The sequence below is a fragment of the Macaca nemestrina genome, chromosome 10 (assembly GCF_043159975.1).
Source record: "Macaca nemestrina isolate mMacNem1 chromosome 10, mMacNem.hap1, whole genome shotgun sequence".
Taxonomy (NCBI): Eukaryota; Metazoa; Chordata; class Mammalia; order Primates; family Cercopithecidae; genus Macaca; species Macaca nemestrina.
In genome coordinates, this window is record NC_092134.1 from 43,147,773 (window position 1) to 43,173,448 (window position 25,676).

The 25,676-nt window shown below is 38.5% G+C and overlaps 1 long non-coding RNA gene across 1 annotated transcript; it reads right to left on the reverse strand.

Annotated features, from left to right (window-relative positions):
* Nucleotides 1-2,106: 2,106 nt before the first annotated feature.
* Nucleotides 2,107-23,477, reverse strand: LOC105483749 (uncharacterized). Its single transcript, XR_988547.2, has 6 exons — nucleotides 23,315-23,477; nucleotides 17,258-17,378; nucleotides 16,747-16,815; nucleotides 13,956-14,107; nucleotides 3,201-3,380; nucleotides 2,107-2,278 (listed from the first exon to the last, which is right to left on the reverse strand). It is a non-coding gene; the product is annotated as an uncharacterized lncRNA (long non-coding RNA).
* Between the last annotated feature and the right edge of the window lie 2,199 nt (nucleotides 23,478-25,676).

A 25,676-nucleotide genomic window follows, 5' to 3' on the forward strand; every position in this document is an offset into this window, starting at 1 on the left:
TCTGCCTGTCAAAAGAAAGGAAAGAAAGGGAAGAAAGGAGGAAAAAAAGGGAAGGAAAGAAGGAAGGAAGAAAGGAAAGTAAAGGAGGGAAGGAAGGAAGGGAAGGAGGGAGGGAGGGAGGGAGGAAGAAAGGAAGGAAGGAAGGAAGGAAGGAAGGAAGGAAGGAAGGAAGGAGAGAGACAGAGAGAAAGAAAGAGAAAAAAGAAAAGAAAGAAAAGAAAAGAAGAGAAGAGAAAAGAAAAGGAAAGGAAAAGAAAAGAAAAGAAAAAAGAAAAGAAAAGAAAAGGAAAAAAAAGAAAAGAAAAGAGGCCGGAGGCCAGGCGCGGTGGCTCATGCCTGTAATCCTGGCACTTTGGGAGGCCGAGGCAGGTGGATCACGTGGTCAGGAGATCAAGACCATCCTGGCTAACATGGTGAAACCCCGTCTCTACTAAAAATACAAAAAATTAGCCAGTCATGGTGGCAGGTGCCTGTAGTCCCAGCTACTGGAGAGGCTGAGGTAGGAGAATGGTATGAATCTGGGAGGTGGAGCTTGCAGTGAGCCAAGATCGTGCCACTGAACTGCAGCCTGGGCAACAGAGCAAGACTCCATCTCAAAAAAAAAAAAAAAAAAAAAAAAAAAAAGAGAGAAACAAGGGGAAAAAAAAAGAGAGAGAGAAAGAAAAAAAAACAATTGCACCCAGTTACCTTGAGTTTTTACTTAGAAAATGTCCAATTGTCTTTCACCGATTGAAATTCACCTCTTCTATAATCCCCACATCACTGCTAAGGCTGGCTTAAGATATCCAACCACAAGAAATAGGAATGCTTTTACATTGTTGGTGGGAGTGTAAATTAGTTCCACCATTGTGAAAGACACTGTGGCATCTCCTCAAAGATCTAGAACCAGAAATACCATTTGACCCAGCAATCCCATTACTGGGTATATATCCAAAGGATTATAAATCATTCTACTATAAAGACACATGTATACATATATTTATCGGAGCACTATTTACAATACCAAGGACTTGGAACCAACCCAAATGCCCATGAATGATAGACTGGATAAAGAAAATGTGGCACATATACACCATAGAATACTATGCAGCCATAAAAAAGAATGGGTTTATGTCTTTACAGAGATATGGATTAAGCTGGAAGCCATCATTCTCAGCAAACTAACACATGAACGGAAAATCAAACACCACATGTTCTCACTCGTAAGTGGGAGCTGACCAATGAGAACACGTGGACACAGAGAGGGGAACATCACACACCAGGGCCTGTCAGGGGTTGAGGGGCAAGGGGAGGGAGAGCATTAGTACAAATACCTAATGCATGTGGGGCTTAAAACCTAGATGACGGGTTGATAAGTGCAGCAAACCACCATGGCACACGTATGCCTATGTAACAAACCGGTACATTCTGCATGTGTATCCCAGAACTTAAAGTAAAATTTAAAAACAAAAGATATCCATCCACAAATTCTACTAGCTCATTCTTGCCTGGGTCCTCTTATCGGCAGCGCTAGTCTGTCTACAGATGCACCACAGATAGGGATACCATTGCCTTGGAGTCAGGGTCCAGCAAAGTACCATCTCCTGTACAGGTTTCAGGCAGACATGTTGGTTGAACAACTAAGGCTTATATACACTTTTTATAAATCAAGGCCCTCTAGGTGAGCACAGAGTGAGGGCTAATAAATATATCTTAATAATTACACTTGAGACTCGATTTGAAATTGATAATGAATGAGACTTTTGTGGGTACCTGAGGTCTTAGCCTGTTCATAAATAATAATTTTCATACATTTTCCATTACATTAGGATGGTACTGCCTCATCCTGATGAATTCACGTTTGACGTTTTTTTTTGGCTAATAAATGAATGTTAAATGTCATTTTCAAACTTGAAGAGACATAGTGCACCTTGCCCCATGTGCTTTTGCCTCTCTCATAATAAACAACAACATTCTGGATAATGGCTAAATCAAGCAAGGACGGAAAACAATGATGTGAGGACAGAGATCACAGTCAACTATCCGTGGAAAGCAAGAAACCATTTCAGTTTTAAGTGAGCGGTATCTGAGAGTTATATGTTTGCAGCATAACCTAACCTCTCTCAAGGAGTACATACCATAAAATGCTTCTTGGGTTCACTAAGTTGTTGAATATCATGGTCTTCCAATTATTTTTTTCTGTTTTCTTATGTCCTACAACTGCAGAAGTCTTCCACTTTTAAACACATCTTTTAAGGAGCCTGGCTGTCATTGAATGTCTTCAGAGCATTTCACACATCTTAAAAGCAGTCAAGGGAAATGAAAGTTAAGTCTAAATCTAATGAAATCCTGGCAGAGTACGAATAGAACTCAAAGCTCCACCTGTCCTCTAGCTTCTATTGTATAAATATTTTCACAGGAAAAAGGTCTGCAGACAAAACTACGCACATTCTTCACTCCAATTTTTCACTAGGGCAAAAGCAAATTTTTACTACACACCAAGTGTTGGAAAATAAATTTACTCTTAGTTCACCCACACTAGCCTAAATAACACTATTAAACTAATAAGCACAAGCACATTTGAAAACAAAATAGGCAAATAGGTAGAGGTTTCCAGCTCTACTTTAATGAGACTATATAGCACAAACAATTTAATACTACAAGGCATGCTAAGATGACAACATCCTAAGATCTAACAACTCTTCTTTTAATCCCAATGGCATTATTACTGAAATAATTTCCCTTGTCATTAATTGAAATATTTTTACTCCTTTGGAAGTTTTCCCCTGGGTCTATTTTATTTTAAAATTCATCATATTGCAATTTTCTTCTCAAGGTTTTAAAAGAGTAAAACAAAACATCACTTGTTCATTTGCCAGGTATAAAATAAAAATTTGAGATTGATAAATGACAAAAGTATTTATTTCTCCAGAAACAAAAGATTAATTCCAAAAGCCTTTTAAAAGTTGCATGACTTCTTGATAAACAGCATTCTGGCAGGTGTGAAATTATACCTCATTGTGGTTTTAATTTGCATTTCACTAATGATTAGCAATGTTGAACATCTTTTTATATATCTGTTGATGAAAGATAACAAATGTTGTGTTGGCAAAGATGTGCAGAAAAGGGAATTGTTGTACACTGTTAGTGGGAATGTAAATTAGCACAGCCATTATGGAAAACTGAATGGGCATTCCTCAAGAAACTAAAAATGGAATTACCATATGATCCAGCAATTCCACTTCTGGGGATTTACTCAAAAGATTTCAAATCAGTTTGTTGAAGAGACATCTTCATTCTCATGTTCATTGCAGCACTAATCACAATGGCCAAATTATGGAATCAGCCTAAGTGTTCATCAACGAAGGAATGGACCAAGAAAATGTGGTGTACTATTCAACCTTAAAAAAAGAAAAATCTCTCATTCGCAGCAACATGGAGGGAATTGGAGAACACTATGGTAAGTGACATAAACCAGGCACAGAAAGACAAAGGACATGTTCTCACTTATATGTGGAATACAAAACAACCCACATCACAAGCAGAGAATACAATGGGGGTTACAGAGGCCAGGGATGGGAGTCAAAGGGCACAAAATCTCAGGCATGAAAGATAATAGATTTTTTTCAGTTCTGTGCTAATAATAGAGTATTATACATTTAAAAATTGCTAAAAGAAAAAATTTCAAATGTTCTCACCACTCAAAGTATTAAGTATTTGAGGTGATGGATATGTTAATTCACTTGATTAATGATATTTTACATTGTATCCATAAATCATAATAACTTTTATTCCATAAATTTATACAATTATACATTGGCAATTTACAATTTTAAAAAATTATTTTACAAGTTGCATGACTTAACTCCACAGCACTTGGGCTTTATTCACTCTAGAAAATTAAGCGTAACAACCCTTTATCTCATGAAGGCCTCCCTAGCTATTGGGCCAAGTGTGAAACCTAGTACTTTCAGCATAGCAGAACTTTCTGTCTACTACTTAGGATAGAGAACCTCTTACAGATGCTCAAAGAAAGGTAAAGACTGGAGACTTAGTGACTCTGACTAGAACCAGCTATTTTGTAATAGAAAAAAAATAAATAAATTGAAGTCTATGTCATTCTGTATGTCTCATGCACACCAGTTTGCTGGTCTCTGTGGCGCATATCAGTCAAAGATTTTTATAATAATGGGGACTTTTCTGTGAGTCTGAAGGCAACCAGCAAGATATTCCATTCATATTTTCTTCAGTTAAGATTCCTAGAAAATGATGCAATCATTATCTTAGCATCCTACAACTTATTTCCATATTTTTCAATTTTTGAATGCCTGGCACCTATGTGATAGGCATTTTAGCAGTCTTCAAGAATATCATGGTGAGTAGAATTTACATGAGCCCTATCCTGCAGCAGCAAGCATTGGAGTGAGAAAGACAACTAAACCAGCAACAATACAAAGGAGGATAACAAAGGGTGTTTCAGGGTAACAAGAACATGCAACACAAGCACCTTCTCTACTCTAATCCAAGAATGAGAGCAGAGGGTCATGCAAGAGAATTTCCAATGTATCACCATCAGATATTAAATTAGTCATGCAAAAACATGCAAGACTATCTCAGGGTGTTGGAAACTAGAGAAAGTAACTCTGAGCACAAAATTATGACCAGAATCTTTAGAAAATAAACGTGGGCTTTCACTGTGCAAAAGTGGACAGTCTTGTCACAGTTTTGGCTCCACAGCTCTGAAAACACAAGAAATAAAGCCAAGGAATGGAGAGAAGCAAGCAGATGACCATCGGATCAGAAAGGAAAGGAAAGAATTGCAGAAGCAACACAAAAGTACATTATCCTAGGAGTCAGGTAACTCAGCCAAGCTGCCAGTCCCTGTGATCAGCTTTCCAACTGTGTTCGCTCATTCAACTATCAGTACAAAGCTGTAAGGAAAATATCACATTACCCCATCTTAAAGATGAATAAAAATGAAGCTTAGATAGGATAAGTAAGCTAACTCTTTCTGCCTTCTAATCCTGAGTTCTAAACCATTAGACTGCTACTCCAATTAGAATTGTCCATTAGAATTAGACAACAAGGTTTTAAAAAATCTCAATGGACAGGACAACCCCAGAACAATTAAATCAAGTTCTCTGTAGTAAGCTCGGACATGAGCATTTTAAAAAGCTTTTCAGGTGACTCTAATGTGTAACTGAAATTGAGACCCACCATGGCCTCTGCTACCAGTCACTATATGACTTTAAAACATACACATGCTGTTTCCCCTGAGGCCCTTATCAATAAATCACAGAGCTAAAACTAGATGACTCTTCAGGTCCCTTCCAGGTCAAACCTTCCAAAGAATTGACCAGGAATTAAAAGTCACTAAAATGAATGCCTTGCAAAGATTTGAAAATGAGTAAGGAAATTTATGGTCTATATAGGTCATTAATTACATAGATCTCATTTTGTCAATAATTATAATCTTGAGGTATATTTATGAATCATCAAAATACATGCCTTCCAACATCATAAGTCCATTATTGGAATCCAGTAAGTAGGTAAGGTAATCACTCCAGTGTTATCTTTTGTGATGAATTAGAGAAGATGGGGAGAAATGAAAATCAGTTCCAATTAGTGATCTTAAATGCTACATAAGGCATTGCAGTAAAAACTACGTAAAATTATGATGCTTGTTATTTTTAGATTTACAATGTAACCTATATGCTTTTCCTTCCCAGAAGAGCTATTTAACATAGAGTTTCAGAAAGCCGTTAAATTGATGCAGCTATGAAATGGAGTTGAATGTTTGAGGAGACAGAACCAGAAGCTGGGACCTCATAATAAGAAGGCATCTGCTAAGACCAACAGAACATTTTCCAGATTTAATGGAATGGTCCAAAGAAGAACTGAATGGAAAAGAAGAGCAGATGAATTAATGTTAAGTGAGTCAGAAATGAACATGGATTTTTTTTTTGAAAATCAATAAATTAATGCCACCAGGGGAACTGAGTGAGCCCGAGAAGAGAGAATTGAAAGAAAGTAATTTCTTGTTTTAAGAACTGAAGAAGAGACTAGACAAACTGAGAAGAATGCAGCAGTTTATGCAATTTTTAAGTTTTCAGATTTATGGCAAGCTGGAAAGTCATGTTGTGGTGCCATATTCTATTGCATTACGATGGGGCAGAAATATTCATAAAGAAATGCAGGCTCCTTTAATCCTAATAAAACAACAATTGGTCTTTAGGCATAATCAAATACAATCTTGCCAGTTAAAAAATAGCCACAACTGTTTGTGAGGTCTATTCGTACAAAATAGGTTAAAAGGTGAACTGGAATTCGAATGCCTGTGCCTTAGCCATGGGCATTAATGCTGAATCACTAATAAACAGCATCTGGTGCTTTGAATGTTTCCCAGGAATGTTGCTTTCTCAGCCACAAATTGGACAGTGAAAAGCATTAAGGAGTCAGCCACTTTCCTCAATACCTCAACCCAAGTTTGTAGATTTTTATATTCCTCTTGCCTCCTACACAATAGTATACACATACAAAAATGGTGCCTTCTGGCATAGAGCTTAGCTCATCTCACTTCAGATCGACTTCGTGACTCAACACAGTGACAACTGTCTATCAGCATTTTCACCAAGCCTTCAAGGTAGTAAGTGCATAGAAGAGGCATGGGATGGCCAGGCGCTGTGGCTCACGCCTGTAATCCCATTACCTTGGGAGGCCGAGGCAGATGGATCACTAGGTCAGGAGATCGAGAACATCCTGGCTAACATGGTGAAACCCCAGCTCTACTAAAATTACAAAAAATTAGCCGGGCGTGGTGGTGGGCTCCTGTAGTCCCAGCTACTCAGGAGGCGGAGGCAGGAGAATGGCGTGAACCTGGGAGACAGAGCTTGCAGTGAGCCCAGATCGCCACACGGCACTCCAGCCTGGGCTACAGAGTGAGAGTCCGACTCAAAAAAAAAAAAAAAAGAAGAAGAAGAAGAGGCATGGGATATAAATTATATAAATTAAGTCATTAAAGTGAAAGAACAGAAGCAGATAAAGAAAGATAGGGAAAGAAGAACAGGAAGGAAAGGGAAAAGTAAAAATGACATAGAAATAAAAGGAAGGATGTGATTTGCTTTTAAAAAGCATGGGAGGTGATGTTAGTGAAGTACAAGCAGCCCTGAACTACACTTGGTAAGAATCTAGTTCAATTCAACAAATATTTGTTGAGTACCAGCAAGGTGTCAGGCACTGTCTGAAGAACTCGGGATATAACAACATACAGGATCTGGTCCATTATTTAAGGAACTTACAGCTGTTTGGTGCAAGCAGACACTTACATATGCATTCAAATACTCAACTGACAAACTATTTTTTTAGTGGCTACTATGTACCAGGCACATCTTAGGGGCGTAGCATACAAAAATCAATGTAGTATCATAAGTTCTATGCTAGCAGTAGGAATAAAATACCATGACAGCACAGAGAAGAGAGTTATGGCTGCCATGATGGGATCATGGAAGGCTTCAGCAACTGTTAACATCAGAGGCCTGGCTACTAGTACTGCATCTCACACTTACCAGCTGTGTGACTTTGGACAAGTTTCAAATCACCATCACCCACTGCCATATTGTTAGAAGATGCAGATTTTTTTAAATCCTATGAGAATTCTAGTAATAGTGCCTGCACATCCAAAGTCACAGATTAAAACCATTGGAGGAGCAATTCTTTTCACTCCTCTACCCACAAGGGTGACTCTATCATATTTTTCAAACGTAAGACAGTCTGAAATTGAGCAACCACTCTATGTAGATTACAATTTTAGATAACCAGGGTTGAGGACCAAGGGTACATGTTAACGAAATAGAATACCTGCTCTCTGCCCATCAACCACGGTGACGACAAGCCAAGAAACGTAATTATGCTGGACACACTTAATGGGCACTCCATAGCTATTCACTCCCACAACTGTTTATGGTACATTCAAGTGAGTGAATTCAAATTTTGTTATTTTGTAGAGGCATAGAGTGTTGAAACTGCTTAAATATTATCTAACTCTTTCCTTCAAACTGAAAGAAAAGGAAGTTGAATGATATTCCCAAATCATAGAACTAGTTAATAAAATATCTAACATTAATGGCTACTCAACTCAGGCAAGTAAATGATCAGGTTTTGACAGGGAGTTAAAAAGAAAAAGATGATATTCTGTTCCTGTGAAAATAGTATGATGATATAGGATGAAGGGAAAGTGTGTCTCGGGACAAAAGGAGGCGATGAGAAATCTAATTACACACACGCACACACACACACACATTAGCTTTCAACATTGATAACCCACCTGTTTCTTAAAAATTTTAAAGAAAATATTGAGTCCAAGAGAAATAGCTCTCATACTTACACGTTTTCATTTAACAGATAGTTGACTTTCTGTCTTTACAGCAAAGCAACACAATTTCTTCTCCATGTCTGTTACCAGTTCATGACCAAATAATGAATAAATAGCTGCAGACAAGTAATTCTCAAGGGGGCCTCAAGGTACATCTTGGATGTTTGTGTTAATAAGTCTAGTTTCAAAGTAGAACTGGCAATCTCAAAAGCAATCATTCTGAGCAATTCAAATCTCCAGTCATTGAAACAGGCAGCTCCCCACAAGTGTTTTGCTAATCCTAACCATTACCACATAATGCAAAATGGGATGTGAGTATAACAATCTACGTTGGTTGAACATTTCAAAGAATGGCCAAATGTGGCTCATTTTACCTATGAAAATTCAAACTAATTATTGCCTCTAATCACATCAGCACTTCAGCAAAACTAATATTAGAATACTCTTCATCAGTGTTCCATCTTTTCTATTTTGCCACATATTCGCAACTTTTCATTAGAAGACCTTTGCTTATTCTATATGTGATGGTAGAAGGGAGAATCAAATAGTAGATGAGAAGCCTGTAATACCTACTGGGATTCAACTCTTGTTTATGCAAAGCTTGCAATAACTCACCTATTGGTTAACATAGTTGTTCATTTCTCCCATCATGTAATATTCAAATATGGGGGGGGTGTGTGTGTGTGTCTGTGTGTGTGTGTGTTGGGAACTGAAGGTGAGAGGAAGACAAGTGGTGATGATATAATTTAAAAGTAGAATCCTAAAAGGTATGTCTCAAATAATAAAAGTGATTTATATAGAAGTGATAAAGCTTGGTCATGTCTCACCCATTTATAAATGAGTTGAAAGGAGTCCAGAAACCTCAGTGACTTTCCCAGCACAAAATGGACAAATGAACTGTAAGAGTTAATTTTTATTATCTCCAGGATTATGAATCACCCTTATACATAATGATTTATCAATTTGTACTTAATTGGCGGCTTTGCAGATGTTTTGGATTTACTTTGGCAAATGTTTCATTCCAACTACATGATAAGCTCCTACCAGTCACAGTCGATTTGCCCTGTTTTCACTATTTCTTCTACATGAGGTTCGGGCTTCTAGTCAACCCATTGCCCAAGTGGTGAACATAGTACCAAACAGGTAGTTTTTCAAGCCTTTCCCTCCTCCTTCCCTCCACTCTTTTGGAATTCCCAGTGTTTATTGTTCCCATCTCTGTGTCTCTGTGTACCCATTGTTTAGCTCCCACTTACATGTGAGAACATGTGGTATTTGGATTTCCGTTTCTACACTAATTCACTTAGGATTATAGCCTCCAGCTGCATCTATGTTGCTATAAAGGACATGATCTCATTATTTGTATGCCTGTGTGGTATTCCGTGGTATATATGCACCACATTTTCTTTAACTGATCCACCATTCATGGGCATATAGTATCAGAGATTATAATGGAAATCTACTTTCTTGACAAATAACAGTTCTGATTCACACCTATTTTATCAGAACATGCCATCAGAAAATTCTCCACCTCTCATCTCAAATGAAATTCTAAAATATTCTAAATATCTAAACTTGCCCGTCTCGTTTTTTCTCAGCCTTAAGGATTTTTGTTTTGAATATCATGCAGAAGCAGTGGACTAGGAGTGAGAAAACATAAGTTAAGTCTTGCTTCTGTCTATTTTGGACGCTGGAAAAATCTCAGTAAGCCAGTAAGCATGTGCCTTATTCAAGGACTGATGGATGAATTAGCAACTGGGTGCATGAATGTCACTGTTTACTCATCTACTTCAGATGGATCACCGGTCTTTTGGAAACCTGATTTCTTCAGGTTTATAGTCTGTTATCTTAAATTTGTTATAACCTGTTATCTCAAAATTAAGAGAAACATTGGGTACTTATACTGTGCCAGGTATTTAAAAGGTATTTTAAATATATAGAGCCATAAATATACAGATAATTATATGGTTATAATTGAGTCATTAAAACAATTACCATTAACCTCATTTTGCATCAGAGGAAAACTGAAATTCACGAATACTATGTAACTGGCCCAAAGTCACATAGTGGGAAAATGGCAGAACTTATTTTCAATTCCAGTTCTCTGGGACTGAATGCTCTGACCTCTTTGTCACATGACTTCTCATGGTCCTTCTCGTTCTTTATCTCTGTGTGAACTCCACGCCGCCAATCGGTGCTTGCTTTAAGGTAAAGAATGCATTAAATCTTAGTAGCTTCACATGCTTTGCAGTGTCTTTAAAGAAAGTATGCAGAATTCAGAAGAGGTAGGGACTATTTTTTATAATTAACAGGCCAAAGGAATAGTTGTGTTATTGAGGACACAGATAGGTATCTCAATTAAAAAGAAAAATTATAGTCCTTCTAAATGTTCATTCACAGTAGACACTTTGGAATGTCTTGTTGAATGGCATTTAAAACTCTGCATAGAGTTATACATCATGTTCAAGAGACTTTCCTTTTATCTCTCTGATTCACTGGACTTTCAATTATTCTAATAGTCTGACATATATCTGGATTTATAAGTAATCTCTCAGAGTGCCCTGCAACTATTTGCTATTCCCTAAAATTTCCCATTTCTGGCTGCTGAAAGAATACAGTTCAGCAGGTAGGTTTATTTTAATGCTTCTCTCAACCTTCAAACCAAAGGTTAGTGACAAGAGGGTAAGTCAGACTTCAGATTCCTTCATTTTTTTGCTTGCACCCCAAAAAATGTAGTTTTAAAAAATGGTGGCATATTATACTTTTAGAACAGTACTTTAAAGGCCCCAGGCATAATATTGATTATTTTCCAAACTTGTTTCACCTAGTTTGCATGTATTCTTCTTTTATCAAATGAATTTAGAAATGGAATGAATTTATTTTGCTTGTTTTAAGAGGTGATCTCATACAAAAATATGACAAATTCTTTAGGGTTTTCTATTAGAATCTAGCTTAAATGTAAACAGGACACATCACTGAAAGCTTTGAAATCAGTTATCAGGAACTTCCTCTGCAGTATAATCCCAGTTAACTAAAAGTAAACTACCTTCTGCCCATGCCCTCCGATCCCCATCCCATTTTCCTCAATCCTAGTCCTCAACCTTGTCATTTTTCTGAATGTCTACTATGATCTTTAGATTAATGATGTTTGGAATGATCATGTAAGGACGTCATAACATCAGAGTCATCAAGAAAGATCAAGTAGCATTTAATAACCATGTTTCCAATGATAAGAAAGCTAATAACATTTTGTAATGCCAATTAAATAAGAAGTACGAAAATAAAAATAGCAATAGAACTCATTCTTAAACAACCAGAACTCCAGCTAAACAGAACAACCCATTTACCAAGAAATCTGGTTAATCATATTTCTAGTGCATTTCATATTTTAATTCACAAGGTCAGGCATATCCTGCTGTCCCTGAAGTTAATTTTGGGTTGATTCATGTATAAACAGGTATTACAGGGAAACCAGGCCAAGCGTTCCTGCAGAAAGCCAGTGGATTTTTATGTCTCCTCTGCCCACATGGAGGGAGGCAGGAGGGGATAGAGAATAAAATGATGCATATAGACCTCTGGGGTCAAACGTCAAGTTCTACGGAGGTTCAGTTCACACTGCTCCACTTATTCAACCCGACTACATCATAGCAAAGAGCACGATGCCATGAGCCAGATGTAAATACTCTATTTTGGAGCTGTCAGACATTTTTGGTGGTTCACCAGCCTGACCTTCAAAATCATGTTAGTGACATTTATTTCAAGCCTAAAAGTTTCATGGCAGAGAATTTAAACACTGTAAGCATAGAAGTGGTGAGCTCTTACATCAAAGTTCAAATATCTACTTAAAAACAAAAAATAAAAATAAAAAAATTTGGTCTTTCCACTTAATTTTAAAATCTGTTCTTTTATAATCAGGGAAAAGGGAAATAAAAAAGCAGAGAAAGTTGCCTTTTTATTTCATGACATCAAATTTTATGAAATTTAAAACTGAAGCTAGGGCACTAATCTTTTTTTACATATAAACAGGTTTCAAAAAATTAAAGTTTAGTTTTACAATGTTGATTGTTCCACATGAGGCAAGTTTTTTTTTTTTTCTTTTCCTGTATGTGTTTTCTATTTATTTTGTGTTCTCAAAAGCATCTAAAAAACTCGGTCATAAAAGTAAAGTATACAGTGTGGATTTTTTTCTAAATACCTCAAGTGTTTTTGTAGCCAAAACTGTCTGCCGTCTTTCCTTTGGAGAACCACGAACCCTGAGTTACCCTCTAAATGAGGCATACAACTATCTTTCTTCAGCGATGCCATTCTAGAAAATTAGGTTATATGTTGTCAGAGTAAACCATATAATACATTTGCAGGGAGAAAAAAAAAAAAAAAAAGACAATGTGGCCGGGCATGGTGGCTCATGCCTGTAATCCCAGCACTTTGGGAGGCCAAGGCAAGTGGATCACCTTAGGTCGGGAGTTCGAGACCAGCCTGACCAACATGGAGAAACCCCATCTCTATCAAAAATACAAAAATTAGCTGGGCGTGGTGACACATGCCTGTAATCCCAGCTACTCAGGAGGCTGAGGCAGGAGAATCGCTTGAACCTGGGAGGTGGAGGTTACAGTGAACTAAGATTGTACCACTGCAGTCCAGCCTGGGCAACAAGAGTGAAACTCCACTCAAAAAAAAAAAAAATGACAATACATCTATACCTCAAGAAATGGAGGGTAAGCCCTCCCACAGATTTCTCCAAATATTTTGGCCTCTTCAACTCTGATTACACTTCCAAACAGGTCAACAGTAAACATGTAAGGACCTTCTAATGGTTCATATGTGCCAGTGTCCTTTTTTTTTTTTTTTTTTTTTTTTTGAGACGGAGTCTCGCTCTGTCACCCAGGCTGGAGTGCAGTGGCCGGATCTCAGCTCACTGTAAGCTCCGCCTCCCGGGTTTACGCCATTCTCCTGCCTCAGCCTCCCGAGTAGCTGGGACTATAGGCGCCTGCCACCTCGCCCGGCTATTTTTTTGTATTTTTTAGTAGAGACGGGGTTTCACTGTGTTAGCCAGGATGGTCTCGATCTCCTGACCTCGTGATCCACCCGTCTCGGCCTCCCAAAGTGCTGGGATTACAGGCTTGAGCCACCGCGCCCGGCCATGCCAGTGTCCTTAAACAGTTGTATCTTGAGGAAAATATCTTGTCTTTATCTCCTTTTGTATCTCCCACAGACAGCGCTCCGCCAGGAAGTATTTAAGAAGTACTTGTTGAAGTAATTTTTCTTCAAAACCACAAAGCTACACACACACACACATACATGATACAAAGTTGCCCTACGGAGATAGAAGGGGGCTATTTCGTCACATAGCAAGGATGATCCATCTAAAAGAAGGAAGCTCAAGGGCTGAAATTGAATCAAGAGGTACTTCTCCAGGCACTAAGAAACTGTCACAGTACTATCCATAGAGTGGAAAACAATGAAGTACTCGTTGACACTTGCACTTAACACCTGCTGGCCCACCCAGCTAAGTGGGCCAGCAGAGTAATGCAATTATCCAGGTGACTCATGGAAATAAGCCATTTTTAGCTGAAATATCTAAGCAGCTCAAGCTAAAGTAGGTTGTTACCTAGGTCATTCAGGCAAAAGCAGGTTGTTTTGTTTAAATTTTCTGGTGGTAGGGGAAAGCGTGGAGGCAAACTGAACAAGAAGTTCAGCAAGAAGCTCTTTCGAAACCTCAGAATTGCTGCTTATGACATGCCAGGTAGGCTCCATGTGATGCTGAAAGGAGAAGGAATTAACATTTTAGTTGTCTCTTATTCTACTGCATGCACATACAGACATAGTTTTAATGTGAAACCAGGAGCTTTTGATCTTTAGAAGAAACGACGTTTTATCATCAGCGATCAGTGAAAAGAACTCTCTTTTTTTTGATACAGGGTCTCACTCTGATGCCCAGGCTGGCATACAATGGTGTAATCATAGCTCACAGCAGCCTCAACCTCCCGGGCTCAAATGATCCTCCTGTCTCAGCCTCCCAAATAGCTAGGACTATAGGTGCAAGCCACCATACCTGACTAATTTTCTTATTTTTTGTAGAGGTGGAAACTTGGTATGTTACCCAGTTGGTATTGAATTCCTGGGCTCAAGTGATCCCCCTGCCTCAGCCTTCCAAAATGCTGGGATTATCGTCCTGATTATTAAAATTCTGACTGTTCAAGCACTGAAAGGTGCTTCAAAGACATCAGTTCATTTAACAATAGGTCGTGAGGCAAAAACCATAGTAAAGTTTCTGGTCCTTGTGTAAAGAAACATTTAAGGCTGTGCTGTTCATGTTGAATACATCTGATGCTCATGAGTCTTTACACATACTACTAAAAGGGGGATTGATGATAGTCACTAGGGGAATTCCGCGCTGGCATACAGCTTTCCCCTCTTAGGGTCTGCCAAACCTGTTTCTTTACTTTCCATGCTATTTCCTGCCAGGGTTAGAAACCATTTTGCTTTTCTGGCTCTCTATGGCAGCATTGCTTGGACTTGTGTCTCAGTAGGATGCTCTATGTTTTATCTGCATGCTTTTCTCACTGCAAGCTCTAAAACCACAGGCTGCACCAAAGAAACCATTGTGCTTTTCCAGACCACAGCAAGCTCAGCTTCAGTGAAAAAGGACAGACAGTGATACAATAGGCTAGGGCAGTATGAATAAGCTGCTCCAAGGAATAAGGACATTCAAGCTCTAGAGACATCTCTTGGCCACAGATCAGTTCCACTGTTAACCCCTTGATAGTTAGTGGTCCACAGTATAGACTCTGGAGTCAGGTTAGACAGACATAGGATCCCACTTCTTTCATTTACAAGTGAAATGACTTTTAAAAAGTTTCTTTAACCTCTCTAAACCTCATTTTTTTCATCAGTAATATCAGAATACCTATAAAAACAGCATTGATTGGTTGTTTGGAAGATCAGACGAGATAATGTCTGTAAAGCATTAAGCATACGGATGGGCCGGGCGTGGTGGCTCAAGCCTGTAATCCCAGCACTTTGGGAGGCCGAGACGGGCGGATCACGAGGTCAGGAGATCGAGACCATCCTGGCTAACACGATGAAACCCCGTCTCTACTAAAAAATACAAAAAAATAGCCGGGCGAGGTGGCAGGCGCCTATAGTCCCAGCTACTCGGGAGGCTGAGGCAGGAGAATGGCGTAAACCCGGGAGGTGGAGCTTGCAGTGAGCTGATATTCGGCCACTGCACTCCAGCCTGGGCAACAGAGCGAGACTCCGTCTCAAAAAAAAAAAAAAAAGCATACGGATAGTACATAATCCACTTTCCAAAATGGTGACTACTTGATCACTACCATCATCACTTCCTTCTCAGCGCTTTAGGACTTGTCCCACTTATTACTCCTCATGAACAGAATCTGCTCCCTGGAACATCACAAAAGGAAACCCAGGTGAATCATTTTCCACTTTCTTTTGCAACCCCAAATTAAATTCATGGTACGACTGACATTCTCTTAAGATATTTAACTAGTAGTAATATTAAGAAACCCAGGAATAAAATTCCTTCAACCTATAGTCTTCATCTTTTTTGGTGTTTTTAATCCCTCTGACACAATCATAGCCATTCATGAATTTGTATAGCCAGACTTGGAAAGGCTAAAAGACTAAAGGAAAGAATTATCTTCAGTGACAAAACAAAGGCAAGTTGTACTGGACATTTAACTAATGGATTGGCATCCTGGGGATTGGAGTTCAGGTTATCAAGATGAGATAGAAGGAAGGAGAGAAGAAGGAGGAGGAGAAGGAGGTAGAGGAGGAGGAGGAGGAAGATAAGGAGGAGGGGAGGAGGAGATTCTAGGTAGTGACAGCAAAGAAGAAATTAGAATCCTGATTCCACTAGACCTATTTCTTAAAACAAGAGGGAGACGTGGTTGCCTAGAAAGCATCAATGTATCTAAAATGTAAGAGAGTATTTTATAACAAGACTGTCCCAGAAAATTTCGACTTGGGTGTTACTACCATTGCGACAACAAATCCTTTATATATATTAGAGTTTGGACTGCCTTTGTTTAGTCTAGTATGAAGCCCCTTTCTATAAGACCTCCCTGTTCATTTGCATTGAGTCCCCATTGCTAGTTGTCTGAACCAGGTGTTCAGGTAACATTATTAGCCTTTAGAAATTTCACTTCTCTTTTAGAACTGAAAAATCTGTTATGTTTTTTATTTTTCTACATGGCAAACACATTTTGATATTCACCTCAGTTATATCACGGTTACATATCAGGGTATTTTTGATTTAAAAATTATCAGGTTACATTTCCGTTATTTGGTATTTGGTCACTGATAAGAGATCTGCCACTTCGAAATTCCAATATGACAGATAACTAAATCCAGCAGATTTGCTATTTATAAATTCTTACCTATCACAATGACTTCAAGCTAAGAAGAATGTGGTCCTTCAATTACATACAAATTATCTTCTCTACTATCTGCAAAAGAAATTAGAATAAAAATTAAATTGAAAAACTATGTCTTCAATTAAAGAAAAAAGCCCCAAAGGAAACTTACTTCTATAATCAACAATATAATGCTTTATTAAAATCCCATTAAGCTGTACTGTTTATCATGTTGCTCGCCTGCTTAAAGCCTTTCAACTACTCCCCCTTCCTTTCTGCAAGATTGTGATGCCCAGCATGATTTTGTCCCTCCATATCTCTCCAAACTGACATTTTGCCAATCTCTCCCATGCTTCTTCTCTCCCTTTCTCCAGCCACACAAGCCTTCATTCAATTCTACCAAAGGACTAAATCCCTTTCTACCCCAGGCCCTTTGCATGTACAAATATCTTTACTTAGGTGCTTACTTCTCAGATCATCCCATCCCCTACTTTTCCTTTACCCTATTGCACAGGCTCCTCGATCCTGTACTTACCCATTATAGTAGATGTTCATAATCACAATTAATCCACTATTGGAGTGCTATCTCTCTCCCTGATAGACTCAGATTTTCAAGAAAGTAGATACTTTATTCTTCATTACTGTATCCTCTGCTCCTAACAAGAAAGCACATAATAGGTGCTCACTAAAAAGCAACCAGCTGATGGAATAAATAATAGAAATTTTAGTGAAAACTATAACATTATATTGCCCACATTTACAACTTCTTCCTTGCTTAACTGAAAGTATCATAGCCCTTCTATGTAGCTGGAACTCTTTTATAGGTACCTAGAGGGAGCAAATGTCAATAGTCCTTTTTTTAAGTCCCAAAGGAAATGATTACTGTAACAGATTCTTGAGGGCAGAACTACCTTGACTCAGATCTGCTTCACATGAAAAGATCCCAGATTTTTATTAAAATTCCTTGGCTCTCTGTCTGTCCATTTCAACTGGAATTCTCTCTACTCACCTAACCAAGCCCATGAAAGATAAAACACTTGCTTTTCAAAGTTGAATGGTCATTTTTTTATCTTTATAAAGGAAAATACTGACAACTGAGAAACTGGTTCCTTATAAAATTCTTATCCATTTCCCCTCTTTCATTCTTTCTAAGTAGTTATGATGTCACGAATTCAACTCTAGTGTCCCATCAACTGCTATATCCAAGAACTAGAACTACTTTGCAAATGCTCAAATTATAGTGAACATCAGATAAAGCATTTGTTATCTCCTGTTCTCTATTTTTGGGGGCCATAAGTAACTGAGCACAAGCAGTGCTACCCACTGCAAGCAACAAAATTCATTCTGGAAGTTTGAATGTGGGAAGAAGAGTCTTGCAGTTTCAGGAATGTGCTAGTCACATAAGTTATCTTCTTAACAATCCAAGTTGACCAGAATATCATGACCAGCCAAGGTTCCTCTTGTGAACAGCATTTTCCCACCAAAATGTCTACTATACAGTGGTGCTATTATTTGCCATCCATATCTGGTTAGCACTAAAATAGAAAGGTAAACCAATCATTTCTTGTGAGATTTTTAAAAACAACTTGCACAATCATCAGACAACTCTCAAATGGCCTGTCCCAAGATTTAAGACACAAGATTCTTTCAAATAAATAAAATGGAAACACTATTTCCGACAGCCCAAAGAGAGGTTTGTTGATACTGGTTTCCTTCAAGCTGTCCTTTGATCAAATCGAGTCAACAGCATAAGTGTCTTCCCAGCCTCAAGAGAGGGTTAGTTCAGGGAACAATACAGTTTACACAGGATCAGTTGCCAAAGTGTGAGCTTCGGCTTGGCTCCACTTCTCTTATGAAAGGAAATAATGGAAAGTCTCTTCACATTGGAGATTCAATTAAACCTGATTCAACTATTTAGACTGTGACTACCCAGAATGGAGTGAAATTGAAATATAGTTAATATAATCCCTTTTGCTCCTGGACCTCAAACTCCTGCCTCTCTCTAACACACACACACACACACACACACACACACACACACACACACACACACACACACTCTTTTACCTCATTAACTCATATTTAAAGACACAGCTCAGGCTTCCTTTTCTGAGTCTACCTCCTACCCCCTATTCTGGTAGGACGACTCTACTCGGTGTTCCATAGAACCGTGCTCACTGCTATCATACAACTTACAATTTGTTTTAAGTTACCTGTCTGTTTTCCTTTTGCCTTAAAAAGACTGTGAGCTGCTTAATGGCAGATCTTATTTTACTCATCCTTATATTTAAGCACTCTGTTTTGTTCCTGGCCAATAACTATTTGATACAAGAATGAATTAAGGAATTATACTAAAAGATTCACTTTGGAGTCTCAAAACAGCTAACAAGGTAACTTTCTTACAACTGAGGATATCTTTTTCCTGTTATCCTGAAATCTACAGCCTGAAAGTACAAACTGAGATTACTGACTCCACTTAACTTTTTGCAGATGCTGTAACTTCAGATACTAGGGAGCAGCGCTGCTCCCTAGTATCCACTCAGCCTGTCACATCAAGGAGGCACAGCAGGCTCCTCCTGCCTCCCCACAGCTGTTTCCATGCCTCTGATCCACTGTCTTGTCACTTCCTTGAAACTCTCCATTCATCGGCATTGCTCCCATCCACTCTATCCACCATCTACCAACATTCAGTGCAGCCCCATATATTCTCTCAGGACATTGTTAATTGGTTTATAGTTGTAGTAGTCCATTTTCACACTGCCAATAAAGACATACCCAAGACGTTGAAAAAAGTCTTAAGAAAAAAAGAGGCATAATGGACTAACAGTTCCATGTGGCTAGGGAGGCCTCACAATCATGGCAAAAGGTGAAAGAGGAACAAAAGCACACCTTCCATGGTGGCAGGCAAGAGAACAGGTTCCCTTTATAAAACCATCAGATCTCAAGAGACTTGTTCACTATCACAAGAACAGTACAGGAAAAACCTGCCTTCGTGATTCAGTTACGTCCCACTGGGTCTCTCCCATGACGTATGGGGATTATGGTAGCTATAATTTAAGATGAGACTTGGGTGGGCACACAGCCAAACCACATCATAGTTATTCTCTTCTGTATTCTCCCCCATCATCTTAGGCAGCTCCACCACCAACACTGAAAAATCATCTAAGCACCCAATTCCTTGACCTCCTCTGTTTCACTGTCTTATATCCAAGCACTAAATCTTGATTCTTTGGTTTACTTGCCTCCTCCTGTCGGTCTTCCCCTGCATAGGAATGCTGATTAGGAAAGGAGGAAATGATTGTGTAGAGACAGGGCTTTCCCTGAGGCTAAGAATCCTAGGCAAAACAGAAATTGTCTATGAGCCATGGAACAAAGGGAAATTGGTCATTCATCTTGGGCAAGGAAGACCAAGAAAGTAAATATGGGTTCAAAATATCAAGTACAGTGAAAGAAGATAAAATTAGTCTGAGTGGGAAAAATCTAGAAAAATAAGGTAGAAGTAGTCATGGTTTTCAGCACTCCCTTAGTTGCCAAAAAGACCTGGTAACTGTCCATTTTTCAGCTAACTCTCACATTTGCCCTTTTCACCCTCTTCCCCACCTTTGGAGACAAACCTGACTCTGCCAGTCAGTCTTAAGACTTTTATGATACAGAATGAATGGAAGGGTATAACGAGCCAGGAGAAAGAACTGGGGAAAATTAGTAGGAGCATTATGAATAGGACTGCTCTTCTTGAGGGCTGGATTGATAGCAGGGAATGGTAGGGTGGGAAGTACAAGGCTCCAGCAGTAGCCTGGAGAATTGAAAAGGAAAGAAAAAAATGCAAAAATCAGATCCCCATATGTCCTCCAAGAAATGCAAATGGAATTCCTAAGAGAGTGTGTGTGCGTGTGCACGCGCGTGTGTCTGTGTGCATGTGTGTGTGTTTATCTGTACTTCACTTCAGGCCTGAACCACCTAGCTCACAATCTCAATTAACTTACTTTGTAATCCAACATGGAGTTTTGGTATCAGACAGTGGACCAGAATGAGTGAGGACATTTAGGATGCAGAGTATTCCATGGAGTGGCCAGCTCCTGAGTGAGCAGAGAGCTGAGAAGGCACAGAACCAAGTTGGGCAGACTCAACCTCCCACTACTGCTAGTTTGCAGAGTACTAATCCCTAACCTGGATCAACCCAACCATCTGTTTCTGTGGGCTTGCGCCCAAACTACCAAATGCAATTGGAGAAAATTGGCGGAAAAACAAATTTACAATTTTCAAGCTCAGCTGGACCATCCGTGTTGCTCAGCAATTCTTTTACTTATCCATGATTGGTTCCTTTTTCCACTTTCAATAGCAGCATTGCCAATATGTTATCTTCTTTTTCAGGACTCCAACCTACTTTCTCCATTCATGCATGCAATTCGACAACCATTTATTGAGCACTTACTATATTCTGAGTACTTTTATAAGGATTCGTAGATGATAAAAAATAGTCACAAATTCTTCAAATTCTTCATCAAAAAGGCAGAGTCTGTTTTGCTACTTCCCAAATCTGGCCAGACTACCTGATTTCCTTTGGCCAATACAGTGCATCAGAAATAATGTTGCACTATTTTCAAGCAAGGTCTCAAGAGTCCCTGCAACTTCCTCTCACCCTCTTGGAACTCTGGTACCACCAGGTTCCGAAAGCCCCAATATAGGTGCCTTGAGGATGAAAGACAACATAGATGGAGACACACCATCAACTCAACCATCATAGCTAAACCTATCCACCAATCAACCCACCACCTAAATATAGCCACCTGAGGGAGCCCAGGTGTGACCATAGTCCAGGCCACAGAATTCATTATTAGTGATTTATTGTGCGGTACTTCACTCTGGCCTGTGAACTCCTCCTCACCTAGTCCACCAAACATGAACTTTTGTATGTATGTCTAGTCAATGTAACTTCTGCTACAACAGAAAAACACAGAAATCATAGTGGTTTTACATAAGAGCAGTTTCTTTCTTTCCCTTTTACGTCTAATCAGCAGCTGACTGGCTTTTCAAGATTGTTACATTCCATCGTTTAGGAACCCAGGTTTTTTCCATTTGGTGTCTCTATCTTCTCTAAGTCCTCAGAGTCCCTTCCATTTAACCGGAAAATGGGAGATACTTAATGAGAGACAGGCAATATATGAGAGAGGAAGTAGAAGATTACATGAAAATTTGTTAAGGATCAGGAGTGAAATCTGCCCACATTCTCTCGCCTTGACAAGGACATCTGAGAAATAGTCTCTATGCCTAGGAAGAAAAGAGGATTTATTTTCGTGAACATATAGCAGTCTCTGCAATTATCTACCCTTTGTCACCAAGTGGATATTTCACTCTTTATTTCAAACATTAACTCTCTCCCCAGAGAAGACAACCTAGCAATGCATCCAATCATTCTAATCAGCTCAAAGTTGAAGATCCCTGGGCCAGATGCAGTATTTTCCCTTAGGTCTGAGAGAGGATTTTATGGACCAGCAATTTATATTCTAAAAAATAATCTCTGAATGGTGGAACAGGGGAAGGATAGTTGCAATAAAAATTCACATTTGGAAAATGAAAGAGTGAAACACACACAGCAGTCACCAGTTCCTAGCAATTCTGAAATTCTGCTGGGTGGGCAGGAAAACCCTTTGCCCTGGAGTAAGGAAACATCCTAGATTAGATTGATTTTATTCTCTGAGAAGAACTCTCTTATCCATTGTTCTCCATTGGCCCTGGATCCACCATCTCTGGAAGATTCTTCCTTGTCCATTATCCTCCATGGCTACATATAAGATAGGCTTTTGGGAATATGCCTTCTTTGATAATTTTAGTCTTTGTAGGAACTTCCTGCTAGGGCAAACATTGAACCCATAGTTTGTATTCAGGTTTGAAAAAAATCAAAGTCTTTTATTTTTTTGCTTTAATCTCATGAATTTTTAGCAGCACAATTCACATAAAAACTTAGTAAGCTTCTGATCTGTTTGCTTTCAGTCCCTTCCAAATACTAGTGGCCTAACAATTCTTTCTTCCATATAATTCTAAAGCCTATATATTTCTTCGCATCTGTGTATTTCTTTGCTATCTCACTTTCTTGTTATTCTCTTTCATACATTAATGGCAGCTATCTTTAGCTTATCTGAAACGAAAATTTCTCTAAGTGGAATGTTAGCATAAGGCTGAGGTTTTTCTTTGAATGAAAAGCCTCATTGGACCTCTGTTGCCCAAACTGTTTCTCAGTTTCCTCTCTCACTATTTGAGATATGAAAGCACTCAACTTTGCTAGCCCTCATAAGACCTCTGTTTTCTCCCCATTTCCTTCTAACTTTGCTTTAATATCAGCCTATTCTTGCCTAACCTCATTTCTTTCTTATAACACTTAGGGCAGCTAATAGTGGCCAACACACACTCTCATTTTGACCCTTTTCAACAATTTTCTCTAGCAACAAAGTCAAGGTCCTTCAAACTCTGGCTCCAACACCCTTTTCTGTCTCACTCTACTCCATTATTTATCATGTCCATCAATCCCGTCTATGATCCAGACCTCTGAGCTGTTCCCTGTTTCCCAGACATCCCATGTCCTTTCACATCACACCTTTGCCTTTGCCGATCTCTGGTGATTAAAAATTCTGACATAAGTGTAAGGTTCTTCTTAAATATATCTTCTCTGAATTTGTCCACAGCCATGTCTCATCCAATGACTTCAGTCAAAATAAGTTTCTTCATCCTCTGCTGTCTGTCCCAAAACAACTTGATTTTAATCCTAGTAGAATATAGAATAACATTATTATTATAGTTTATATAATTATTTTTGTCCCTCAACTTAACTCTTTACCATTAGTTACTAAAGAAGAAGCATTTGAGGTTACATAACTTTGTGGCCCTGGTATATAATATGGATAGTGGGAGCTCAGTTAATGTTTGTTAAAATTAAATAGATGCATAAAAAGTTAACAGTATTCTAGTCAATTGAATAATTCTGCCCACCCACATATCCTCAATCACCATGAGCAAATCAAGTATGCAACCATCTACCCTGATGGTTAATTAGGCCAAAACAACCAAGCCAGGATAGGACAATCAGATCATTTTGCAATGAGAGAACCATTCTAATTTTTTTTCAGAGTATTGCAAGAGAGAAGTTCCTAACAATGCACAGATGGCCTAAAAGAGCTAATGCACTCCATCTCCAAAGAGCAGACACTTTATTTTCTTGTTGTCACCAAGACAAGACTCATTATCTAATTTTGTGCATCTGTCTTAAAGTTATTTTATAAGTACAGATCGTTAACTTTAAAAGGACAATTTTTGGTAACTGTTTAGAACTACTTCATTTAAATGCATGAAATCATGAAAATGTAATGCACTTTCAATGCATGAAATCATCGAGAAATGCAGAGAGGCACAGAACAATGGATATCTTTAGATGATTTTCATTGATACTGCTTTGGATTCCTGTTCATAGCACAAAGTTCTTGAAGAACATGGAATCTCATTTTGTGAGGGTTACAGATATGTATGTAACATATTCCATTATGTATCTTTTATTTTCCACTCATGTTTATTTTGATAATATTTTGAATTTTAATAATTTCACATGTGATTTCTGGTTGTGTTTTTCTATTTTTTCTTAGACCAATAGCTTTTTAGAGCCAGAAGAAACCTAAAAATCCTACAGCCCTATCCCTTTATTTTGCGGAAATTCTAAAAGGTCAAGTAACTTGCCCAACATTGAGTAATAAGAAAACAGTAAGATTAACAACCAGGTTTCCTGAATCCACTAAAAATGGAAGTGGCATGATAAAACTAACATTTACCAAAGCCATGTTAGTATTTGTTTGTTCTACTTTCAGTTCAGTTCAATTAAATAATTTTTTCCATTTATAGTCATTGGAGTGAAAACATAATACTGCTTTACTAAATTGGCTAAGGACTAGGTAAAATATATGTTTGCCATAATTCTACCAAAGGATCTGTGACTTTTCAAATTCCTGTTCTTAGTCAGACTAGAGATTTACTTCATATTTCAACACATTTGCTTTTACACACACACACACACACACACACACACATATTTAGTAGCCCAGGTTAACTGGCAGATGATTCCTTAACTAATGTTCATGACTAACCAACAATCTTACTCTGTCTGAATGCTTCAGATGCAGCAGCCACTTTTTTCTTGGTGATTTAATCGCTTCCTTCCATTTAATTACTTTGAGGATTAACTGTGGGCAAATGTATTCCAATAATAGCCAATCTACAAAGAGCAGGAAGCTTTCCTTACGGTCCCAAGGGAAATTTAGCACTTCCGATTGTAACTGCGTTACAGCTCTCATGTTTCTTTTAGCCCGTAAGCCATGTGTGTCACCTTGCCTGTTTGAGTGTAAAAAAAATGTCACGGGTTGCACTGTTTACATGCTAGCATTTGTACACAATTTCTGGCAGAGTAAAGAGGGCTATTCTTAACCTGGGCCATACAGGAAGCTATTTCTTTCCAAATCAAGTCATTAATTCTTAAACAAGCAAACACTACAGCCAAGACAAAAATCAATTTGCAAAAAGGGGAGGCTTTTTTCCAAACTCTCCAGCAGTCGTTGGGGAAGATGCTTTTACAATCTAGTGCTTTAGAGTATTACAGTATTAGGTTAGGTCAATCCTATTTTTCTAGTTGGATTTATTTTGAGAGTCAAGGTGATGAGTAGTTTTGAATACTATCAGCAGCATTTCTATCAGCAATGTTTTCACTACCAGAAGAAATAGTTCTTATTCTAAATAACAAGCATAGAAATCTGTCCAGTGACCTTCATTTGACCTCTTGGCCACATGTGTCTGGGTATCTTCCAATGGTTGAATGTTCTATGAGGGCGGTTTCCAAACTTTGCTGCAAATTAGAATTACCAAGGGAGCTTTTTAAAATCCCAGTGTCCGGGTTGCACCCATCCCAATTAAATCAGAAT